General features: G+C 56.3%; 1 protein-coding gene across 1 annotated transcript in view; it reads left to right on the top strand.

Moving 5' to 3' along the window:
* The window catches only part of SLIT1 (slit guidance ligand 1), a 60,302-nt gene that overhangs the window by 21,907 nt on the left and 16,277 nt on the right, over positions 1 to 22,118 (top strand). The gene's annotated exons all lie outside the window — the stretch shown is intronic.

Consider the following 22,118-nt stretch of genomic DNA (forward strand, 5'->3'; position numbering starts at 1 on the left):
GGTGTGGGGATGTGGGGATTCATTTCGCAGATTCTCATCTGTGTTAAATTAATTATCATCTCAGCTTATCCTCACTTAACCAGTGAGACACAGACGTCTGTGGTTGGGACCCCCACTGCCCTGCAGAGCTAAGCAGCATACGGATTAGGGGGTCTTACCAGCTGCCCCTCCTGACCCCTCCATGGTTGTTGCACCCCCCTTTGCCCCCAGAGGCTTTGGTCCCTATTTGTGTCTGTATTTCTCTTCAGGACAGGAAAAGCTGGATTAATTTTTACTGCTCCCAAGGGAGCTGTTGGTAATCGAAGACATCTTGCTGTCTTGTTTTCTGTAAACCAGGAGGCAGGAAAAGACAGGGATGGTTTAAAATGGTTTCCTTGCCTCCCTCCTGTCTGGTCCTCACCGCCCCTCTGATGGGAGATGGCATTTGGAGCAAAACTGCTTGGAGAGAAAATCACTCAGACTTTTTCCAGGCCTTAGGGCTGGAAGAGAGAGATTTCTCTGGGAAGTGCAGGTGGGAAGAGTTTGGCCGTCCTCTTGAGTGTTTGGGAAACAGTAATTTTGGGATCCTATGAGGAGGAGAGTATTAAACATGGAAAGCACAGGAACAGCACCCCAAACTGCCTATCACCCCAGAGCTGAGAAGTCCTCCATCCCCAGACCCCCCTCCCACAACAAAACTATGGACCCAGGAGCCCAGTTCCTGTATCGCCCCAGCTTTCCCATCCCCATATAGCGCTCAAAGGAGCTTTTGTCTGCCTCCAAGCCCCACAGGTGGGGGGCTCTTCATCCCCCCTCCCTTACCCCTGAGCTGGGATGCTTTTTCCCAGGGGCCACTGTTAGCCCATCACTATGCGATGCAGGCTTGTGGGTCGCCTTGGCAACGGGGGCCTGGGGATGCAGGTTGGGGGTTGGTCCCATAGTGGGACCCTTATGGGATGTTTGCTCAGGGGCTGGTCCACAGCAAACACAGTGGAGATGCAGGATCTGTCCATGCATGGTACCTGGCATCACGATTTCATCCCAGGGATGCTCCACGGTGGCTCCTCTCCACTGCAGAGAAACACTATTACTGCCCAGCAAGTACCCCCAGTTCTGTTAACTACTAATCATAGAGATGAAGTGTAGAGGGGCTGGGAATCTGTGCTCGTGGGGTGAACAGGAGCAAGCAAGCAAGGAGCAAGCAGGGGACCTGGCTGCATTCCCGGGACTCAGCGGCATTTCCAGCTCTTGCTGTCTGACCGGAGGCATTTCCACCTCCTGGCGTTGCCATCCCGCTCTGGCTCGCTTGTTCTCTTCCCCATGGACACAGCGGGTTGCTCATTCCTGCATCCTACGATTTCACAGCATCCCCGCAGCCGGGTGCTAATGAGATTAGACCCAAGCTTTAAGATGTCTCTCTCTATCCTTTGCCATCCAATTACACAGCCCGCATGGTATCTGATTGCCTGCGAGAGGGGAGGACTGGGGCTGGCTGGGATGGGAGAATGCAGCTGGTCTTTCTGGGTATCAGCCCCGCCGTGCCGAGTGGTTTTCTTTCTTTTCTTTTCTTTCTTCCTTCCTTTTCTCTCTTTTTTTCTACTCCCCCCTTGGCTTTGAGCTGCTTCGTTTGGCTTTTTCATCGCTTCTCGACGTGGCGGCTGGGCAGAATTTGTTTAAATTAACTGCTTGAATGGCAGTGTTTGTGTGTGTTGGTGGGGGGGAGCTCAGACAGCACCAGAATGGATGAGGGGGGATTAAAGGAGCCTAATGGGTTCCAGATGGGCATCCTGGACTGGGAAACACCCCCACAACCCCAGCTTAAGACGGGGGCCACTGGCAAGGAGCTCAGGGCTGGGAATCGGGATGCTACAGTGGGCAGCTCCCTGGTCTACTGCAGCAGAGCGGCTGCTGCTGCCACAGGAGGCACCTTCCCTGGCTAGCTTGGAGCTCTGGGGTGCAGCAAGCTCCGCTGTCCCCACTGCGGTCTCTGGGGACAACCACTGTGTTTGAGTCCAGCTTTTGGAGGTGCCTCAGCTGCATCATTAGCTGACATTGCAGACACAGCCTGCCACAGTAGCACCACCGGAGTGGCAGTTTCTCCTCAGCAGTCTTGGTTGCAGTGTGAGGAATGATAATAGTCAGTCTCTGATGCCCTCCCCCTGGGCTCTAGGGTAGCTTGGGGTGCTCGCTCAGTCCAGTGTCCCCACTGCTGCAGACATCAGGGTCTCTTTTCTTACTTACAGATGGAAAACTGAGTCCCAGAGTCAGGAGCTTTTTCCGGTTGCATTTTCCAGTTCTGTAGGGATTAAAGACATGGGGACAGCCCTCCCTGGCTCTCCAAGGGCTGTGCCCCCATTGATGGTCAGATTTCTCCCCCAGACCTGTATGGCACTAAAGCTACATGTTTGCAGCCTCTCCTGTGGCAGTGCCTAGCTTGGAAGCATGTCAGCCCCAGGCGACATGAAGCGTGCAGGAGTGAAGGGCTGCTGGGGAGTGGTGCTGCTGGCAGGGACCACAGGGTCATTGCTTTTGAGTTTTATTGGTGGCAGAGAGCAGGAGAAGGAATGAGCTGCGAGCTGGCCAGCTGCTGGGAATATCACCCATGATGGGTAGGATGGTTCATCATTTCACAGGGGATTTACACTTATGGGAGTGGGCTGCGGAAAAGCCGATCAGGTTTAATGTGAGTGAGCATTGAGTAGTACGCTTTGCTACTAAAGCTTGAAAAGCCCTGTTCCCAGTGGGAGCAAGCCCTCTTGCCCTGCAATGGCTTTTTGCGAAGGCAGCTGTTTGCTCCAGCTTGTCTGGCTTCATCCAAGCGGATGGGCAAGATGCAGGATGAGGACAGACCAGGACAGGAGACCCACAGCAGGGCTCCCAACCCAGGGCACTCCAGGCAGGGTGGCAGGGGTGTGTGTCTGGTGGTTGGGAAGCACTCGCCAGCCTCCCTCACCCACTGACCCTTGGCTGACGCTGCCACACACCCCACACCCCCCACGGCCCGTCCTTGGCCTCGCATCCCCCTGCCCCAGCTCTCGTTTCCTTCCACAAATATTGAGAAAATAAACAAAGCAGCTGCAAGGGGATGTCCCTGCGTCTCTCTGCACGCAGCCGCCTCCCCGGGGAGCCGCGCAGGTGCTGACCCTGCATTCCTCAGCCCGAGGGTTAACCGGAGAGAAAGCAAATATTGGCTTCCCTGGGGGCTGCCCCAGCCCGTGGCCAGGGAAGCCTCTTGGCTGAGGAAAGGGGCTCGTGGGGCAGGCAGGTCTCCATCCCTGGCAGGGGCTGTTGCACGTCTGGCTCTTCACCCTGGTAGCACAAGGTCCCCACCATGGTCTGAGCCTGCTCGTTGGGGCCAGAAGTGTCCTTGCATGGCCGGGACAGGAGAAGCCATGTGGGTGACAAGCTGGAGGGTCAGCCTGTGCCAGGCAGTGGCTGTGGTGGGCTGGGGGCATGGAGGTGTGCTGCCAAGGCTCCCCCTCTACCTGTCGCTGCATCTATACCAGGGGTGCATTTCTGTGCCTTGAGGAAATGAGGGCATGTGGCTGGAAAGGACTCATGGCCACCACACCCATGTACAGTGCAGTGCCGATGGCAAGAGCCAGTGCTGCCACCTCCTGCTGTCACTGCCTGCCCCTCTTGGCGGTGCTCCTCACTGTGTGTGGTTTTGTGGCCCAGGAGCTGCTCCATGAAGTGTGGGACCTGTGTTGATGCAGGAGCCTTTTCAGGCATCCTTCTCCCTGGGGCAGAGTCTGACCTCAGCAGGGTCCAGCAAAGCGCAGCCTCCCTCTCCCCCATCCTTCAACTCCCTCCATCCTGGTCTTGTCTCTTAGCAACTGTCCCCAGCCAGGACCTGGGCTCTGTAGGGAGGGATGTGACACTTTCCATGTATCAGTCACTTTGCCACCTCTGGAGTGACATGAGGCCGTTAACCCCTGTGGCACTGGTTGGGCTTAGGCGCAGTGAGCGATGGCAGAGCATCCCTGCGACGCCTTCGCTTGGGTAGCAGCCGGCTGCTCTGCCTCCAGCTTGACACCGATCCGCACTACAACAACAATCTGGGCTGCAATCAGGGAGGAATTAAAGGATAATTAATGCCAATCCACATGGAAAATTGCTCTCGTCAAACAAACCTGATATCAGTTTTTTTGATGAGCTGACAAATTGGGTTGATAAGTAGCGACTGTGCTGACATGATATACTGAGACTTCTGCAAGTCATTTTACTCTTGCCTGGAGGATATTGCAATGAAAGCATTAATATTCTGCAAAAATCAGTGTAGCATTTCCGACAGTGTGCTTCATTGGTAGACTTCCTGGGGGAATTGGCAGCAGTCACCTTTCTGTCAGGGTGCAGTGGGGGTCTGATGATGGTGAACTGATGCTCACCATCTCTGCAGAGTTACGGTGGTCTTGAGATCTCTGGTGGCAATACCTTTTGCCAACCATCCCATGAGTCTCCTGGGCTCTCATTGCCTCCTCCTTCTGCCCCATGCCAGCTGAGGGTGTGTGGTGTGCTGGGCAATGAAGGGATCCTTCAGCACACCAGAAGGATGTAGCCAGGGAAGAAACTACCTGCACCATCATAGAGCTTGGTCTGGGAGGAAACATGAGCTGATTGGTGAAAGGGGCAGGGCTGGTGCTGCTGGCAGGATACTGGTCCAGCGGGATGCTCCTCCTGGAACACCTGTGCTGGAAAACATCCTCGCGCAAGGTCATGCAGCTGGGGAAAATTAATGTAGGTCACAGCTACAAGATGGGGAGCAGTGCCTGGGGATGCAGTTACACTGTAAAGGATTTAGCATCCGTCGTGGCAGCCTGCTCTGGGATGCGGGCTTCCAGCGCTGCAGCTGGGGAGTGATGGATGAGCAGAGCACCTCTGGGCTTGGGGGAAGGGTTGCTCTTTTGGGGGGCAGCGGGGAAGTTTCCACTGAGCATCATTTCTGCTTTGGGGCTCATGGTTTAGAGAGATACTGGGAAATTAAAAAGTGCTCAGAGGGGAAGTGTGGGATAATTGGAGGTCTGGAAAACCTACCTCCCAGTGAAAAGAATTAAAAAGCTCGGCCTATTTAGTATATGCAAGAGGAAGTTAGGAGGGGGTTGTATCCCCATCTCTGCACACCTGTGTGGGGAGAAGTCTGATTGCAGGCACCTTGTTAATTTTGTCAAAAAAGAAGTAAAAGAGAAGCAGAAAATCATTCAGTAGCTGGAGGCTGAGACCAGAGAAATCCAGACTAGAATGAAATCTGGCTTTTTCTCCACGAAGAGCAATTAACCATTGAACACTCAGATGGGAAGAGGTGAACTGGATGTCCTTTACAGCTGCAGAGGGGACCGTGTTTCTTTTCCCAATGGTGAAAATGGGAAGGGACAGGGATAGAGAGGAATCCCAGGGAGATCTGTATCTGGGCTGGGTGTGCAGAGGTGTCCCAATGATAAAGTGTCTTCTAGGTGATGGATGGCACCTCATCTGCTGCCCTCTCTGGGCACTGGGGACATCAATCCAGCAACTCCATCCCAGGCCAGAACCTTAATGGCTCACAAAGCCCCTAAGCATCCCTGCTCTGCAAGGCTGGCTGAGCAAAGGCTCTTCTCTCTCTGGGTTGATGCAAGGTGATGCCTGAGCAGGCATATCTGCTGGTGGGGACAGGGCTGCTGGGGAGGTGGGGGGCTCCCAGGCTGCACACGGTGCTCTCAGCTGGGCTGGGGGAGATGGAGATCTGCTGGCGCCAGTCTTCCCACGCTCTCCCATGGGGAATGCTCAGCCGTGGCCTTCCCGACCCCTGCGCTGCAATCAAGTCTGAGCATCTTTAGTGGAGCTATATTTTACTGGTGCAGTAAAAGGGAAAGACAGCTTTGCTTTAATTTTATAAGCTAGAGTACCTTGCCTGGTTAGGAACTGGCTGAGCTTTGCAAGGGCTCTGGCTTGGAGTTCATTGGGCAAATAGTGGTGGGGGTTGAAGTTGCTATCTCTCCCCTGTGCTGCTCCCTTGCTCATCACAATTGCTCTTCTTCCAGTACCCCCATCTCTCAAAGCCAGGCAGGATTTGCTCCTCTCCTGTTCCCATCCTTTGCCGGGAGACATCAGCAGTGACCATAACAGGAAGGCCAAAAGGGAGTGCTCCCTGGTTGTCCAGCCACAGGGTTTTCCTGGCTGCTGGTCCCCCAAGATTGTGCCTGGGACAGTGAAAAGGCAAAAGCTGGCTGCAGCTGGGGATGTGGCTCTGAGCAAGTCCCACCCTGGCTGCACATTTGGATTCAGCTCCTACAGAGTGGCAGGATGCTGTGGGGAGCCATTGGTGTCTCTTGAGCAGGGCAGAGTGTGCAGATGCCCCTGTCCCCTTGCAGGCTGCTGACCCCTGATCCCCAGGTTGTAGGAATGTCTTTACAAGTTCTGGGAATCATTGTGCTCCTGTCCTTGCAGCCTGCCGCTGCTCGGCCTGGGTTTTGTGCTCTTGCTTCTTGTTTTTCTCCAGCCCCTTTCACAAAGACACCTATTCTCCCCCTGCGCCTCGGGGATTTACACAGAAAGCTCACCCTCGACACGGCAAAAGAAAGGCGCGGGCGGCCCGGGAGAGGAAGCTCACACAAAATGCGGTGTGTGGTTCTTTGTGTCCCCTTTGTAATTCCTATGCACAATGAACTGCCCCGGCCACCCACCAGCCCTGGGGTACCCCCAGGTGCCCCGTCCTTCCCTGCCACACCAGGTGGCAGCAGGCAGAGCTGGGGATGCTCCTCACTGGGCAGCTTTTGTGCTTGGGAAAGGGGAAATTTGGGCAGGATGGAGATCACCACCTTCCAGCAGCAGCAGAAAGCCCCCTCGCAGAGCACTGAGGAGGTCCCTCCGGCTGAGCACTTCCATCAGCCCCGCTCTGACGGCTTTTAACATGCTAATGACCCTCTCAAGAGCAGGAGCAGCTCTGTGTAAAACCCATGTTCAGGCCTCGGTCATGGACATTTGCTCGGAGACAGAGTGTTAAATATTTATCCTCCCCCCCTTCCCCCCCCCCAGCTCCACAGGCATTAACAATAGCGATCCCAACCAGCCCCTTCCCCCTCGCCGGGAACATGTGGCTCCTGGACCATGACAGCGAACGTTATCGTTTGTACCTGTGAATTATTGATAAGGTATAAGATAGTTCTTGCAGTGAAAAAATAATGAGGGGGAGAGGCTGTTTGCAGCCTGGTGGGGTGGGTGCTGCTGCTAACCCTCTTCTGCGGGGGCAATATGGGCAGTGGGACCCCATTCCTGCTGGGCCACATCCACCATCTGACCGTGCTGGCCCTTAGCAGCATGCAGCCGGCACCGTGCTGCCTTGGTGCATAGTGGCTCTGCCCTTGGCATGGGTCTGGCTGGTGCCTGCCTTCCCAGGGGAGGTGGGAGCTGCTGTCCCTCCTCAGCCCCATGCTGCGGCAGCCACCCCTTCACTGGGGGATGCTCGCTCGGGCAGCTGCCTGCAGGTCATGGAGGTGACAGGGATGTCCCATCTCTGTGGGTCGGCTGCCCACGCTGCGGTGCCTTGGTGGGGAAGGGGCAGGTACGGATGAGCCCTGCAGACACCATGGCTCCAGTGAGCAGATGGGGTTTTGCCTGGAGAGCCTCTCAGCTGGGAGGGCTGGGGGCTCGGGATGTCTCCAGGGGCTGGAGGAGGGAGAGTGCTCCTCAGTCCTTGGGTTTATGACCACTGATGCGCACTGTCCCAGTGCCCTAATCTGTCCCTGGAAAAAGGGGGATGAGGCTGTGGAGTGCCTGGAAAGCAGGTGGTGCTCCTGGAATGGTGTCTGTTCTCTGGCTTAGAGCTGAATTCAGTGCATCCGTCCCCTGAGTTATGGAGGTGAGAGCCTGCCTCAGAGACCCCCTTGGTCTCTGGTGGGTTTTGCTCTAGCAAGGCTCTGGAGTCTAACCTTCTGCTGGCACTGGGATGACCACACACACTAGCCAGGTCAGCCGGGACCTGGTCAAGACAAGCCTTGAAATCCTCTGAGGACAGAGGGTAGATTTAGCTTAGACATTAGGAAGAAGTTCTTCCCTGTGGGGGTGCTGAGGTGCTGGCAGAGGGTGCCCAGAGAAGCTGTGGTTGCCCCATCCCTGTCAGTATTAAAGGCCAGGTTGGATGAGGCTTTGAGCAACTTGGTCTGGTGGAAGGTGCCCCTGCCCATGACAGGGGGGTTGGAATTGGATGGTCTCTAAGATCCCTTGCAACTCAGATCAGGCTGTGATTCTATGCCATACAGGAGGGTGCAGATGGCTCAGGGAGATCTTGTCATCAGTGGAATGGGCAGTCTGATTAAAATCAGGGTACTTCCTTAAAGGCAGTTCAAAGCCTGGCTTTGATGTACTTAAGACTCTCAATCCTGCTGTTCCTCACTGCTAATGATGTGGGAAGAGCATTAGTAGGAGAGAGGGCATTAGTGTGCAGAGCTTGGCCTGATCTGGAGCTACACATCTGTGTCCCTGGGCTGGGTGATGGGGCACCAGCGCACTGAATCCAGCCATGGGACAGTGAAGGCCTGGGGGTAGCATGGCTGGGATGAGGCTCCCTCCTCCCTTGCACAGAGCCCTTGCTGCACTCCACAGCACCAATCCTGCCCAGGAAAGGGCTGCCCAGACCTGCCATGCTCCAACATCAGGTGTTGCTTTCCCAGGTTGTGTCTGAATGCAGTGTCCTGGACTCCAGGGATGCAGGACGTGCTGTTATTACTGACGATGCAGGAATGCCTGGGAGGCACAGCAGCCCCTGCCCATCACTTGCTGCAGGCTGGGCCATGGCAGGGAGCCACCCAGGCAACACTGCTCCCTGCATCCTGCCCTAGTAGTGGCTCCCTATGGAGCCTGGAGGGACTGTGTGTCCCCCTCTGCTGCTCCCCAGGGTGTTGCGTTTCCAAGTATACTGGTGTAAGGGTGGGTGAGAAAGGATACTGCTGGGTCAAAGGCTTGAAAGTGAGAATTGAGTGATTAAGAGAGCCCTTGGTCTGCTGGTGCTCCAGCATCAGGAAGTGTTATTCTGAAGTACAAGCTACAGCATGGGAGCCATAGTGAGGAAGGGGCTGCTTACAGCTCCTTGCTCCTGGTGCAGCAGAGCATCCCTGAGCTGGTGATTGATCCCTCATCTCCCTGCTCACCCTCCCACTCCCTGACTTGTCTCCAGTTGTGCAGCAAATACAGGGCAGACCACTTGGATGTCAACTTTGAAGTGTGAATTTCAAACACTCCCTCTATCCTCATCCCCTCTGCAGTGTCTGACAGGAGGCAGAGGCAGTGGCAGGAGCACCAGGCACATGAAACAGCCCTGTTCAAAGCCCAGTTCCCACTTGCAAGCTGAGTTAAGTTTGCAGGCAATTACCCAGTGGTGTTCCCTGCCTTCCCTCCCAGCCTTTTCCTTTGCAAACTGCCTGCTCTCTGGCTTTGCTTTTAGAAGAGCCTGGCACCAGAGCAGATACAGCTGCATCAGGCTGGGCTCACGCCTGCAGGTTACAGTGGGGATGCTGCAGCCCTCCTGTGCCCCATCCTGTGGTTCCCATGTGCCTGTGTTGAGGATCAAGGTACAGAAGCTTTCTGTGCAGGGGCAAAGCATGGCAGCAGTTTGGCCTCATTCAGAGCTGACAACAGGAGGATAAGGCCAAACCCAAGCCCTTTTCTTTCCAGCTACCTTGTGACCAGTGATTTGGAGGAAACTCCCTTGCCTCACCAGAGGGGTGCAATGAGGAGGGCTCATCCCGTGCTGGACCCCAGGGTGCTGCGGGATGCTCATGTGCTCAGCTGGGGCTGTCTGTCTGCAGGGGGAATGCGGCTCCCTTCCCCTTGTGAGGCAGAGGCAAGACAGTGTATGTGAACTTGACTTCACAAGACATCAAATGCGCTGCAGTCGGATGGAAATTGGCTCTCGGAGCTCCTTTCTTCTGGCACTGAGCAGCTCCCCGCTCCCGCTCCCCCCTTGGCGGGTGGATGGGCTGATGATAGGAGGAAGTGCCTGCTCCCCTCCAAGCCATGATGCCTGGGATCTCATCTCCAGGCTCGCTGACAATTTGCATTAATGTTTACTTAACTAACCAGGAGCCCTCTTATCCCACCCGCCTCGGCGGGGGAAGTTGCACAGCTTGTGGGGGCAGCAGGACCATCAGAGGCATTTCTGGGCTGCCTCCTTTGTGCTCCAGGAATCTTCAGCCCTCAGAAACAAACCCTTGTTGCCAGAAGAATGGGCCCTTCTCCCAGCTCACTTAAAAAGATGTCCCAGATTCTTGCCCAGCCAGGGCCCTGCGTTGTTCCTGGGCAGGATTTCAGTGGGCGAGTGGGCTAATTTGCAGCATTTTACATATGTAATATGTTGACATGAATGCTTTTAAATCCCTATGATATTTAATTAGGAGGCAGCTTTTGGTGTATTAGGCGGGAATGAGACTCTCTAATTAGTTATTGGTGATTTCATAGCCGTGAAGGTAATTAAGTTAAGTAAAAGCTGGAGGCAAGCTCCCATGCACGCATCCGCCCCATGTTGGAGCTGCTCTGGGATGCAGTGGGGTCAATACCAGTTGTCTGGCCTCAGAGCAGTGTGTACCCATCCCGGGCTGCTGTGAGGGACAGCCATTCCCCATGACAGGGACCGTGCCCAACCTGCAGTCCTGTCTGGAGCAGAGCATCTCCCACCATGGTCAGGACATGTTCTCCAGCCACCTCCCTTGGGGCTGACATGTTCTTGAGCCTGTGATGTGTTTGTCTCCTGAACCTGGTATTTTTAAACTCAAACTGGAGCTGGGATCTGGCAAAATATGAATCATTCAAGAGATGGAAGAGTGGGCAGAGTCCTGGGCAGACTGGGGTGTATTTATAGCCCACAAGTGTTGGAATTTGACTGTTTCTTAGGGAAAAAAAAAGAGGTTTTCAGATCTGGCCATGCTGAGAGCCCTGCTACCAGCTCTGCAGGGCCTTAAAGATACAGGTTTATGGTAGCATGGAATGGAGGACAAGGGCCAGGCTGCGCTACACAGCCCCTGCTTGCCTCTCCCATTGCAGAGGACCACACTTGGGGCCCGACCCCTGCCCTGTGCCCATGCTGTTTGCTCAAGGGCACTGACACGGGCACATGCATTCGACTGGGGGTTGTGGAAGCAGCTGTGGCTTGGGGTAGCAATACCTGGAGCTGGCCATTGCAGGACACTCCATGCCACTATCATTGCTACCACTGGGGGTAGCAACACCAGCAACATGGGTGGCTCTAGGGGCACCAGCACCCAAAGCTGCTCCCATACCCTGGCCATGCTGCCATGTCCTTGCACCAATGCCAGCGACAGATGGCACATATCCTTCCCCAGGCTGCTCTGTGTTCTGCTGCATCCCATGTTGGGTTCCAGCCCCAGTGAGAGATGGGGCTTACAGGCCACCCACCTCCCTCCGAGAGGGCTCATATCTGCCTGGCTGTGCTGGCATGGGGCTCTCCCCCTTTGTGGGGTTTGCAGCCAGAACCCCACTGTTTGGGAGATTTCATTCCCCCTTTAATCTTGGCAGTTGGAAGCCGGGGAGCCGATAATGATGCAGGAGTGTAAATGTCAGCAGGAAACCAGCTTCAATCAGAACGGTTAAAAATAAACCTGCCAGGCCTGCTCTGGCAGGGGCAATCAGCCTCCGCAGCTCCTCTCCCCGGGTCCTAGAGCACGAGCTGCAGCCATGCCGAGCCGCACCAGGCCGCCGGAGCAGCTGTGCTGGATGCTGGCTGCAGTGCTGGCAGACCCAGACCCAGCCAGCAGCTCCACTGGGGCTGGGAAGAGCAAGCCCTGAGGCAGGCAGGGTGCAGGGCTCTTCCCTTAGCAGGAATCCCCACCGCAATCCCATCTGGGCTTGGGCTAAGTTTGAATTGGAAGAGTGTAGCATGGGAGGGGGGCATGGATGAGAGCTGCTTCTGCTTCCATAGGGATTGCTGTGAGCTGCGTGCTCTGGTGTAGCATGGGTGATGGTGGTGAGATGCTCAGCCTTCTGTGAAAAGCCTGTGGCTGTAGCTACCTCCTGGGACATGCACATCTTACCCCTTCCCTGCTCTGCCGGGCTGTGGCAGGAGATGCAGACATGCAGATAACACAGCCCCTGGGTATTCAGGCACATCCACAGGCTCTTGGGGTCTCAAAGCTGGTGTCCCCACCTCAAATGAGATACACTTGTAGCAGAGACAGGAGCTATGTTGTTAACCTCAAAGACAATTATGCTCGGGGCAGCTTGCAAAAGGATGTGGGGCTGCTCCATCCCTTTGAGCCTTAACATAGAGTCTGAAGGACTGTGTGAGACCAGGTGCCCATAGCTCAGGACTGGGTCTCCCTGACCTATGCCTTGTGGTCAGGCACTGGTGCCAGGCTCACTGCTCCTCTGAGGCTCCACTGGGGAGAGGCAGGAGGAGCACCCAGATGTGCCTCTGACAACTCATTTCTGCCTCCCCGAAACAAGGAGGAGCTGTTGATCCCCATCACAGTCAATGGGCAGCAGTGCTGTATGGCCGGGGGCTGCAGCCACACTAACTGCCTGCAGGCAGAGGCTTCCCCATGATGTGGTTTTGTACTAGGGACTCTTCACAGAACCTGTCTGTGCAGAGCAGCCCTGCGGGCTGGTGCAGCTCCCTGTCCCCTATGGCATGGCCATAGCTGGGTACTGCTCCCCCAGACCCTCTCGCTATCAATGCCACTGGGGCAGGGATAGCCCCAGCCTGAGCCTAGGCTAGTGGCAGGGCTTTGCTGCTCTGCCAGCAGCTTTTATCCTGGCTTTGATGTGTGCCACATGGGATGGAGTCTCTTTATCTGCCTGTTGGGTTTTTCCTGCTCTGTGCCCCTGTGTTCAGTTCCCATGCTCGGGCACTCTCACAACCTTGCGATTGCTCTGCCCTGTTTCCCACCCTCGTTTCCCATTGGACCCTCTTCCTATCAGGGCTGTTTCCTCCCAGCCCTGTGTAAAATCACATCTCTTTCCAGATGCTGGGCTGGATTTGAGCAGTTCCCCTGGCTCCACCTTGGTTGCCAATGAGGCCTGATGTTTTTCACCCCACAATGCATCTCTCACCTCGCACCCCAACCCCAGCTCTGTGGTCGCTCCCAGGTGCTTTCAGGAAGCCAGGCTATCAGATGAGTTTTGCCCCTCTTAGTGCTGGGGCTGTGAGGAGCCTGAAGGACCCTTTGCTATACCAGGGCATCTCGCCAAATAATTCCAGCTGGGTCTTACAAAGTTCAGCATCAGTTTCAAAGCATCCTCCAGGCCAGAAGGAGTTTGCTTTAGCCCTTTCCAAAGCTTGGACCAGGGTTTAGAGTTGCTATCCCAGGAGGTGCAAAGCTGAGGATCAGATTCACAGATCTGCAGCATCCCAGATCCGCAGCATCGCTCCTTGGCTTGCCAGCCTGTGCCAGATCTGGGACAGCCGGGACGCAATTCTCAGCTTGGCTCAGCCTCATTCACACCTCGGAAGAATCCAGGAGGGCCGGCAGGGCTGGCTTCACACTTATTAGCAATTAAAAGCCTCAGAGCCTGGGAGTCCATTGGCTCTGAGCTCACCAGTGCCACAGACCCAGGGGCTGAGCCTGCTCACAAGAGCTGCAGCCAGCTCCCCACAGGGCTCAGGGCTGGCCCGACAGAAGTGCTATTTGCTTTTTCATTTACACCTTGGATGGGTGTTGCAGCCTGGAGTTCAGGGTGTCTTCTTGGGCGCGAACTGCCAGGCAGGGAGCACATGCTGTGTGCTGGAGGGTGCGAGGCTTCATGGCATCGAGAGTTGGAGCCTGGCACCTCTCCCGGCATGGCACAGCATCTCACCCAGCAGTGCCTTCTGCACATAGGGTTGTGTGGGGTGAAGGAGGATTGACCCTGTCCTAACCTTTCTGGGGCTGTGTATGAGGGTCTCATTGTGGCACACTGCTGTCTGCTGGAGGTAGAGCCATGCGTGGCCCAGCAAATCCCCACCACCACTCCCCAGCTCTCTCTGTCCCAAGACCTGGAGCTGCTAGGCTGTGGTACCCTGATTTGCTGGATGGCCTGGGATGTGCTTTGTCCTTGAGCACTGGGATGCTCTGCTATGGGTAGTGGTTTCCCTCTGCAATCAGAGAGCAGTGGGGCAATGAACCATGGGGGAGGCTGGTGGGGCTGGGGAGCCTGCCGTGCAGCCCTGGGGAAAGAGACGGCATTGTGCCTTTGATTTGCAGCACATCAGGAACATGCAGGGAATGAGCTGGGGGATGCAAATGTGAAGCAGGTAGGTATGCAGGCTGGAGGGTAGCATGGGAGCTGGAGAGGTGGTTTGGTGAAGGGTTTTGTGGGGATTTCCCTTTACTAGACAGTGAGACATAAAAGGAGGGAGGAGAACAAGCAGCTGAACACCAGAGTGGAGGGGGCTTGGAGATGGTAAGCATGGATGGAGAGAAACAGCGATGGGGACACCGGCTGTGTGCCTCCCGGAGGCTGTGAGCCAGGCAGGTGCTTCTTGTAAAACCCAGTGTCCAGCCAGACACTTGCTGGGACAAGTGTCCATCCTTGTCCCAGGAGGGGACAAGGCCTCATCCAGAGGTCGGTGGAAGCTGGGGAACACACATCAGCAGTACAGGAGGAACCTTTGCATACAGTGGCAGGTTGTGTTCTCCCGGCTGTGCTGCAGGGCACTCTCCTGCCCACCCCAGCCTCTGCCAGACCACGGAGCACCAGGCACAGAGGGTGTTGCGGCTCTCCTGCAGAGCTTCAGGATGCTGGGGAGCCGGTGGCCATGCCTTAGCCTCCTGTTCCCGCAGATAATGAGGTTGCAGGAACAAAGGGACAGTGTGGGGAGGGGGTGGTGACAGGCACACAAGGTTTGCAGCTTGTTATTTCACTTGTGTTTCCATTAAAGCTGCTGCTTTTAACTTGTTTCAATCTCTGAAGAGGCTCCAGAGTGGGTGGCAGATGCTTTACTCCCCCTCCCTCCTCTCTTTTCCTTGGCTAGCTCCCCTTGTTCCCATAGCATCACCTTCCCACGGAGTCCCGCGGCTCTGGCTGTGCAGTGCAGCCCACGCTGGAGCCACTCCGTGTCGGAGCTGGATGGGATCCATGGGATCCACCACACAGGCGCTGCCCTGCGCAGGGCTGCTCAGCAAAGCCTGGCTTGCAATGCCTTCCCTGCGCTCATCATCCTGCTTGTGATGGATGTTGCATGTCCCCAGCTCTCCTCATGCCCAAAGATGAGGGGCTGGTGTCACCCACCATGCAGGCACACACGTGCCCTGGCATCCCTAGTGCACCCATTCAGCATATGCAGGCACTGTGGTGATACAAGCCACTAGCGCTCGGGTAAGGACAGTGGCCCAGGTCATGGTGTGGGGCAGCAATGTCCCTTTGAAGCTGCTGAGATTTATGTGTGCCCTGAAATGTTCTGCTAAATCAGCATCACCGCCCTGGGGCTGGGATTCTTCTCACTAACTGTTGCCATGAGCATATGTTGCATTTTACACATGCTCTGCTCGGCTGTCCAAGCAACAAAATCCTCCAGCTTTAATGTTTTGGGAAGCATCTGCATCTCCCAGGAGGGAAGGGACCGGGGCCAGAGCCTGGGGTCAGCACGGCACTTTGGGAAGCCTTTCCTGGCAGGGGAGCAGTGTGAAGCATTGCTCCTTGATCTGGCAGTGCTCAGCTTCACTCTTCTCTGTACATGGTGGCAGAATTTGATTTGGCTCATGTCACTGAGGTTTGCGGTCTGAGATGCTCAGCACAACATGATGTCTAGCAGCGTGTTGCCTTGCTCCCATAAAGCATTGTTTTGTATGTATGTATGGGCCTGGCAAGGATGAGCTCTGATCCATCGGTTTCACTGGTGCTGTGATAACAAGACTTGATTATTTATAGCTGCTTGGACAACAATACTGGGTCTTGGTGGATGTGACTTGGTGTGTCATCCTGCCCACCAAGACGTCCTGAGGACTCTGGTCTCTTTGGAAGGACTGTCCGAGGGCCAGGAATCGCATCACCCCACCAAGGGTTGTGTGTGGGCAGGTGATGGACATGACGCGGCTCCTGCACAGGGTTAGGGACCCCCAGGGCCAGGCAGCCTGTGTGACTCAGAGCACAGACCCTGCAACATGCAGGTGGAGACATGAGCTCTGCTTTCCAGCTGGACGGGGGTAGAGGCACTCATGAAAGTGCATATAAAGGACAAACTCCCCATGCCATCCAGCAGCAACCAGAACTGCAAGGGGCAGGAGGGGCCAGCGGTGGCTTTCAGGCTGCTGTGGTGGCTAGAAGAAGGATACCTGGATCTCTTCATCTCCAGGACTCCCTGCCTTTGCACAGCCCTTCACTGTGCCACAGAGATGTCTCCTGTGCTGAATACAGATTGCTGCCACCATCCTTGCCCCCTCTGGCTATTCCATCCCTGCTCTGTTCACCCTGTCCTCAGTACCCATCAAGGCTGCCTGTGTCGGGAGGCAATTTCTGTGGCTGCAGGTTGCGGTCTCCCACAGCACGCTGCAGGCTGCAGCACCCGGAGCCAGGAGGATAATGAGATCTTAATAGTCCAATTATACCCCATCGATTTACTCAGCACGTAATTGTTGGCGGCTGGGGCTGCCTGATGAAGCGCTCGCTCGGCTGCCAGTGGGGAGGGCTGTGCCGCACCGCCCAGCCTCGGATGCTCCTTGCAGCAACCAGCTGCTCCTCCTTGAACAGGGGGCTACAGGAGCAGCCCCCCTCCTCGACTCGCTGGCCTCACAGCCCAGAAGGAGCAGGGACAAGAGTGGCAGGCAGGGATTGGAGTGGGACCCCTGGCACCCTGCCCTGGTGGGGGGCTGACCGCGGGTTGACATCCCCCCTGCTGCTCTGGGAGCAGAAGGATTGCGCATCTCTGCCTGCCACTAAAACAGGCTGACAGAAGTGACTCCCGGTGGGTGACCGTTCCTGCTGGCTGAGCAGGGCTGAGCCATCAGCCGTGTCTGGCAGCCTGCACCAGGCAGTGTGGTGGCTACCAGAGGTGTGCTCAGCTGGGCTCCTGGCAGCAGAAGCCAGCTCTCAAGCATCCACCTGCAGGTGTTCCTTGCTGCAGCATGGCACTGCAGGTGCATCTCTGTGCTTTTCTTCTACTAATTTCCATTTTGAGCTTGTTGTGGCTGGGAGTCCCGTGGACTAACAATGCCTAATTTGGAGGAGTCTCTCTTAGCTGTGATTTTAAGCCTCCTGTTGTGATATTGCTGGTCATCCCTTGTTCTGGTGTGAAAAGCAGTTAATAATGTTCCCTTTCCCCATCACTGCACTCCTTTGGACTCTGTCCCATTTTGTCCCGTTCCCTTTCTGGCCCTTATGAAGTGCCATTTTCACGATCTCACGACCTCTTTCCTGAGTGGCAGTGGCTCACACTGCGCCTGCCATGCTGCACCCTGGCTTGTTTGCACCATCAGGTTCTGATGATGCATCTTGTCCTGCACAAACACCATCATCCCCAGGGGCTGGGGTCACAATAAGTAGCAGACAGCAGCAGGCAGAGCGCAGGCTTCCCATGACATTGGGGATGGGGTGGGAGGTCTGTCCATCCCCCTTGGCCAGGATGGAGCTGTGCTGGCAGCTGGGCCAGTGGAGCCCATTAAAAATCAAACAGCCTGATGTAACGCTGGGTGCATGCTGTGGGAGCCTGAACCTGACACAGGGCCCTCTCACACTAGGGCTGGGGACCAGAGCAGGTGACACAGTGGATAAAACCCTGCCATGTTACCTTTGGCATCCTGCTAATGCTGCAGCAGGGAAGCTATCCCCAACTTCCAGCAAGCAGCTGCCCTCCAGGACACTTCTCCTTGGGAGCTGAGTCCTTGTAACATTAGGGACTTGTGTTCATCACCTCGAGTGGATTGTGCGGCTGGAACACATGGGTGACTTGTTTCCCCCGCTGTGGGGCTGTGGGTGCTATGAGTAAATAGGTGCAGCTGCTCCTTCTCTCTGGTGACAGACAGGAGTGCAAAACCCCCATGGGGGCTCTGGGCTGTTGGCTACTAATGTGAGTGCTGATTAGTTCTATTGATCTGCATAATGCAAGAGTCTTCCTGTCCCTTCACACCCACCCTTGACAACTGTCAGGTGGTGGTATGAGCAGCCGTGCTGGGGCTGCCCCATCTCTGCCCGTCTGTCTGCCCTGGGCAGGCTGTGCTGGGACAAACAGCATGCGTGGGGCCACCTGAGGGACACCAGGCTGCTTAAGAGCTGATGGTGCCATTCTCCTTGCTGGCTAGTCCTTGGCAGGCCCTTTGGCTTGGGGAACTAATGGCTGCACCCTGACGTAGCCTCCTCTGGCACAGCACCAGTGAGGTGAGGCTGACGTCTGGGAAGCACCTACCCCAGCCCAAAACACTGGCGCTGCCCGGGGCTGCGTGGCTTTGGTTGTGAGAGCAGCTACCTTGACTGCTCGAGAGCTGGTGGATGGTTTCTGTGGCTGAGCTGGTGTCTGAATGACTGGTGCTGGTGGAGCAGAGCTGGGCCATAAGCAGGTGCCTGTCATACAGTTTCATCACATCAGGTGGCAGCAGCTGAAGGGTTAATGCCTTTGACCTGAGACAGAGTCTGGGAGACCCCTGGATGCTATAATGAGATTCCAGCATGGAAGCTGGAGAGGAATCGGAAGAGGTGAGCAGCCTGCTGCGGGTCACCCCCCTGGAGCCAGCAGCCAGTCCTGGGCATGCGGGTCCTCACGGAGTTGTCTCCACAGCCCTCACCGGCGCTCTGGGACAGGACACGGGCGGCAGCTTTGGCCTGGACGTGGCCGCCGCGGTAGCCGCTGCCAAGCCGTGCTTCCCGGCGAGGGGAACGCCGTGCCGGAGGGCTGCCAGGCCGCCCCAGCGCTCTTGGCAGGCGGCGGGGGGGCTCGGAGGATGCGGGGCCAGCGCCGCTGGGAAGCAATTACCTCCCCGCTGCGTCCGGCCCTAATCCCCTCGCACGGCGCGAGGAGCCTGCTCGCCAAACAAGGCTCAATCAGGTTAAAGTGTGAAGTCAGGATTAGCCGAAAGAATGAGAGCGTGGTAATAGCCCCGGCGTCCCCGCCTGGCCGCCGCAGCCCCGCTGCGGCCCCCTCCTTCCCGCCCGCCCTCCGGCCCGCCGGGGAGATTAAGGCTGCCGGGGTTTGTTTGCCTGAGTGGGCTCCCCACTGGGAAGCGATGTCGAACAGTTTTGCTCGGGTGCCCCGCTAAGTGCCGGGCAGGGCGGCGCAGTGGGGGGTTGGCTCCCGCTGCCGAGCCCCTGCCAGCCCCGGGGAAGCCGTGTCCCTGCGCGTGGCTCCTAGCCGAGGCTCCACGGGTACCGGGGCGGGGGGCAGGAGAGCCAGCGCCGTGGGTATCTCCTGACCCGCTGCAGATCGTGCATCAACAAACATCATGCTTGCAGCGGGAGATGAGAGCTGAGCAGGGAAGTCTCCAAAACCCCAACGCTTGACTACTGCTGCCCAGCTAGGGAGGGAATTGTGTGGACATAGCCTGGCCATAAGGCTTTTGGGGGACATGGAAGGAAAAGTGGGCACCCTCCTCCCCATTGCACAGCCATGGGCTAGAGCTGGACTGCTAATTAGCAAGCACATGCTGGGTCAGAAACCCCTGTGGGAGGTGAGCCTGGGGATAGCAGTGTCCCCCATCATCTCTTCATCCCTTATCATCCTCCCCTCTTTGCAAGCCCAGGAGTATCAGAGCTGTCTGCACCCTGTGTTGTGGGGGGAGAAACTCCAGCTGCGTGGTCCCTGTTGCAGAGGGATAGGACAGTGAATATGTGGATACACTGGCTGCTTGAATGTCTCCTGGATTCAACAGCCAGAAACTGTTAAACTTGGAGCTTTAGGGAAATTCCTGGAAGAGAATCAAGAAAAGGCGGAAAGGGCGGCTGTGACAAGAGGACAAGGGCTGCTTTCCTTTCCCCTCCTCTGTCTGTGCCCATCCGTTGACTGGTCCTCAGCAGAGCTGTTGGACCTGTTAGTACTTGTGGTCACTGCTGCAAGCTGGCACTCTGCATGCGATGGCAGTGACTCGCTTGTACTTGGCAGGGTGTGAGGTGGCACCGGCGCAGCAGCCGAGGGTGCTACAAGCTGCATGTGGAGCGAGGAGAAGCCGTGCCATCTGCTGTTTCTTCCGTGCCAAAGTGTAAAGCAAACATAGCTGGGAGCTATGAAACACCAGGAGGGAAGGGGCCGTGCCTTCTTCCAACGCCGGGGCAAGGATCCTGCAGGCAAAGCATGTGTTTTGTCCCGGTATTGTCAGCTGTGTGACCATGCCGGTGATGTAAGCCCAGTGCCAGGCCCTCTCTGAAACCCTCACATCCAGCGTCTGTCCCTCTTGGCGTCGGTACCCCCAATGGCAGCACTTCATCAGTGGCTGTCACAAAAAGCTGTGAAGGGGAGAATCCTCGCAAAGTCAGTTGCAACCTCCTAGCAGCGTTTGCCTCGCGAGCTGTAAGTGAGCAGCTTGCAGACAGACGCCTGGGTTTATTCCCCGGGCGCAATGGGACTCCCATGTGCTGCGAGTGGAGAAACACGAGCGACGATTCCATGAGGGAAGCAAACAAGCTGCAGGCAGGGGCTGCCTGGGCAGGCAACAGTGGAGCTGAGAGGAGGGTGCAGAGCGCCAAAGTCTGGTGGGTGCTCCCATACTTAGCTCCATTGAGACTGGTTTAATGTTGGAGAGCAGGCAGCTAAGAGGGAGTGCAATGCATTGCTAGGAAGAGTGGTGAAATTCATCTGGAGTTTTCCAAAGGGTTTTCTAGGGGCTTCCTTCTACTAGGACCCAAAAGGGAAAAGGAGTTTTGGGGCAATGCTACATTTTTCTGGAAGGTCAGTGCAATTCCTGGGGGTCCCTGGGCTCATTGTGACTCCAGCAGAGGATGAGAAGGTGTTTGCTGGTGTTTTCCTCTCTGGAGAGTGCAAGGCGACCTCAATCCCTTTGGGCAGAGCAGGCAGCGCAAGCAGAGTGGGTAGTGCAGGCAGAGCGGTCAGAGCAGGCAGCGCAAGCAGAACGGGCAGCGTGATCCGAGCAGCGCGGTCAATGCTGGCAGCGCAGGCAGCACGGTCCGGGCAGCCTGGCAGTGCCGCCGCGCGGGTAGCGGGGAAACTGCGGCTGCTGCGCTCCCGGCTGCTGGCCGGGGAGCTGGGCTTCACCCTCCCCGGGAGCGCGGTCCCCTCCAGGGGCGGCATCTCTCTTCCTCTGCCCCAGCAATGGTGCTTTAGCGGCCGGGTTTGGGTACCCAGGAACGACGCAGAGCCATGCACCAGCCCCTGCCGCTGCATACGGTGCTGGAGCGATGGGAGCTATGTGGGAGCTCCTTGGTGGCTGGGCAAGCCCACTGTCCTTGGGTTTTCCTTCTCATGCATCTGTGCATGCAATGCTGGTGCTTCCCTCTGGGAACATTACCCCGTTGTGGCAGTGAAGCTTTTGGCTGGGGTGAAGTCCTGATTTGGAGACCTTTAGGTCATTTGCAAGCAGCTTGTTGGATACACTGAGACCGTTTTCTGGAGCAGATGAGAGCATGGAGGGTAGATGCTGTGCCTCCATCCTGACCCAGCGCAACTGCCCAGGGATATCAATAGTGAACAGGCTTTGTGGTGAAGCAGAGCTGGTGAGCACTGAGTGTGAAATGCTGGCATCTGGTGATACCCCAAGCCACCTCTCAGGCTGAGATGGTTGCTATCTGTGCTTAATCTTTGTAGGATGCCCTTGTCCTGCTCCTCACTCACCCATGGATTTGCTGCATTGGACAAAATGCTGTTTCATGCCTCAGTTTCCCTGTGCCTGGGGGGAGCTGTGGGCTGTGCTGGCATGGGGCAGTGGGCATGCAATGCAAGTACCCCCTGAGCTTGGAGGAGCTCTTGGCCCTTGGACTGGGAGAAAGAATGGTTGCATGGGAGACATGGGGCACAAATTGGGGCACCCCAAGGATGAGGTGACTTAAGCCAGTCTATCCAGACCCTACTTGAAATAAGATTATTGATCTTCATGGTCGTTAAAAGCCAGCCCAAGCATGGTGGAGGATCTGACCCACTGCCAGCCCTGCAGCACAGAGCCTGTGTTGGCCCGGCATGCCCCGGCATTGCAGAGCAGGTAATTACACAGACAGTGCCGTGTAGTGATGAAGTAATTAATGACCCGATTATTTGTGCCCTCTGAAGTGCAGGGCAGGCTCCATGGGAATGCCTGCTGGAGCTA

Source organism: Pezoporus occidentalis, unplaced genomic scaffold (assembly GCF_034315485.1).
Source record: "Pezoporus occidentalis ecotype Australia unplaced genomic scaffold, CSIRO_AGI_Poc_V1 ctg147, whole genome shotgun sequence".
NCBI classification, from domain to species: domain Eukaryota; kingdom Metazoa; phylum Chordata; class Aves; order Psittaciformes; family Psittacidae; genus Pezoporus; species Pezoporus occidentalis.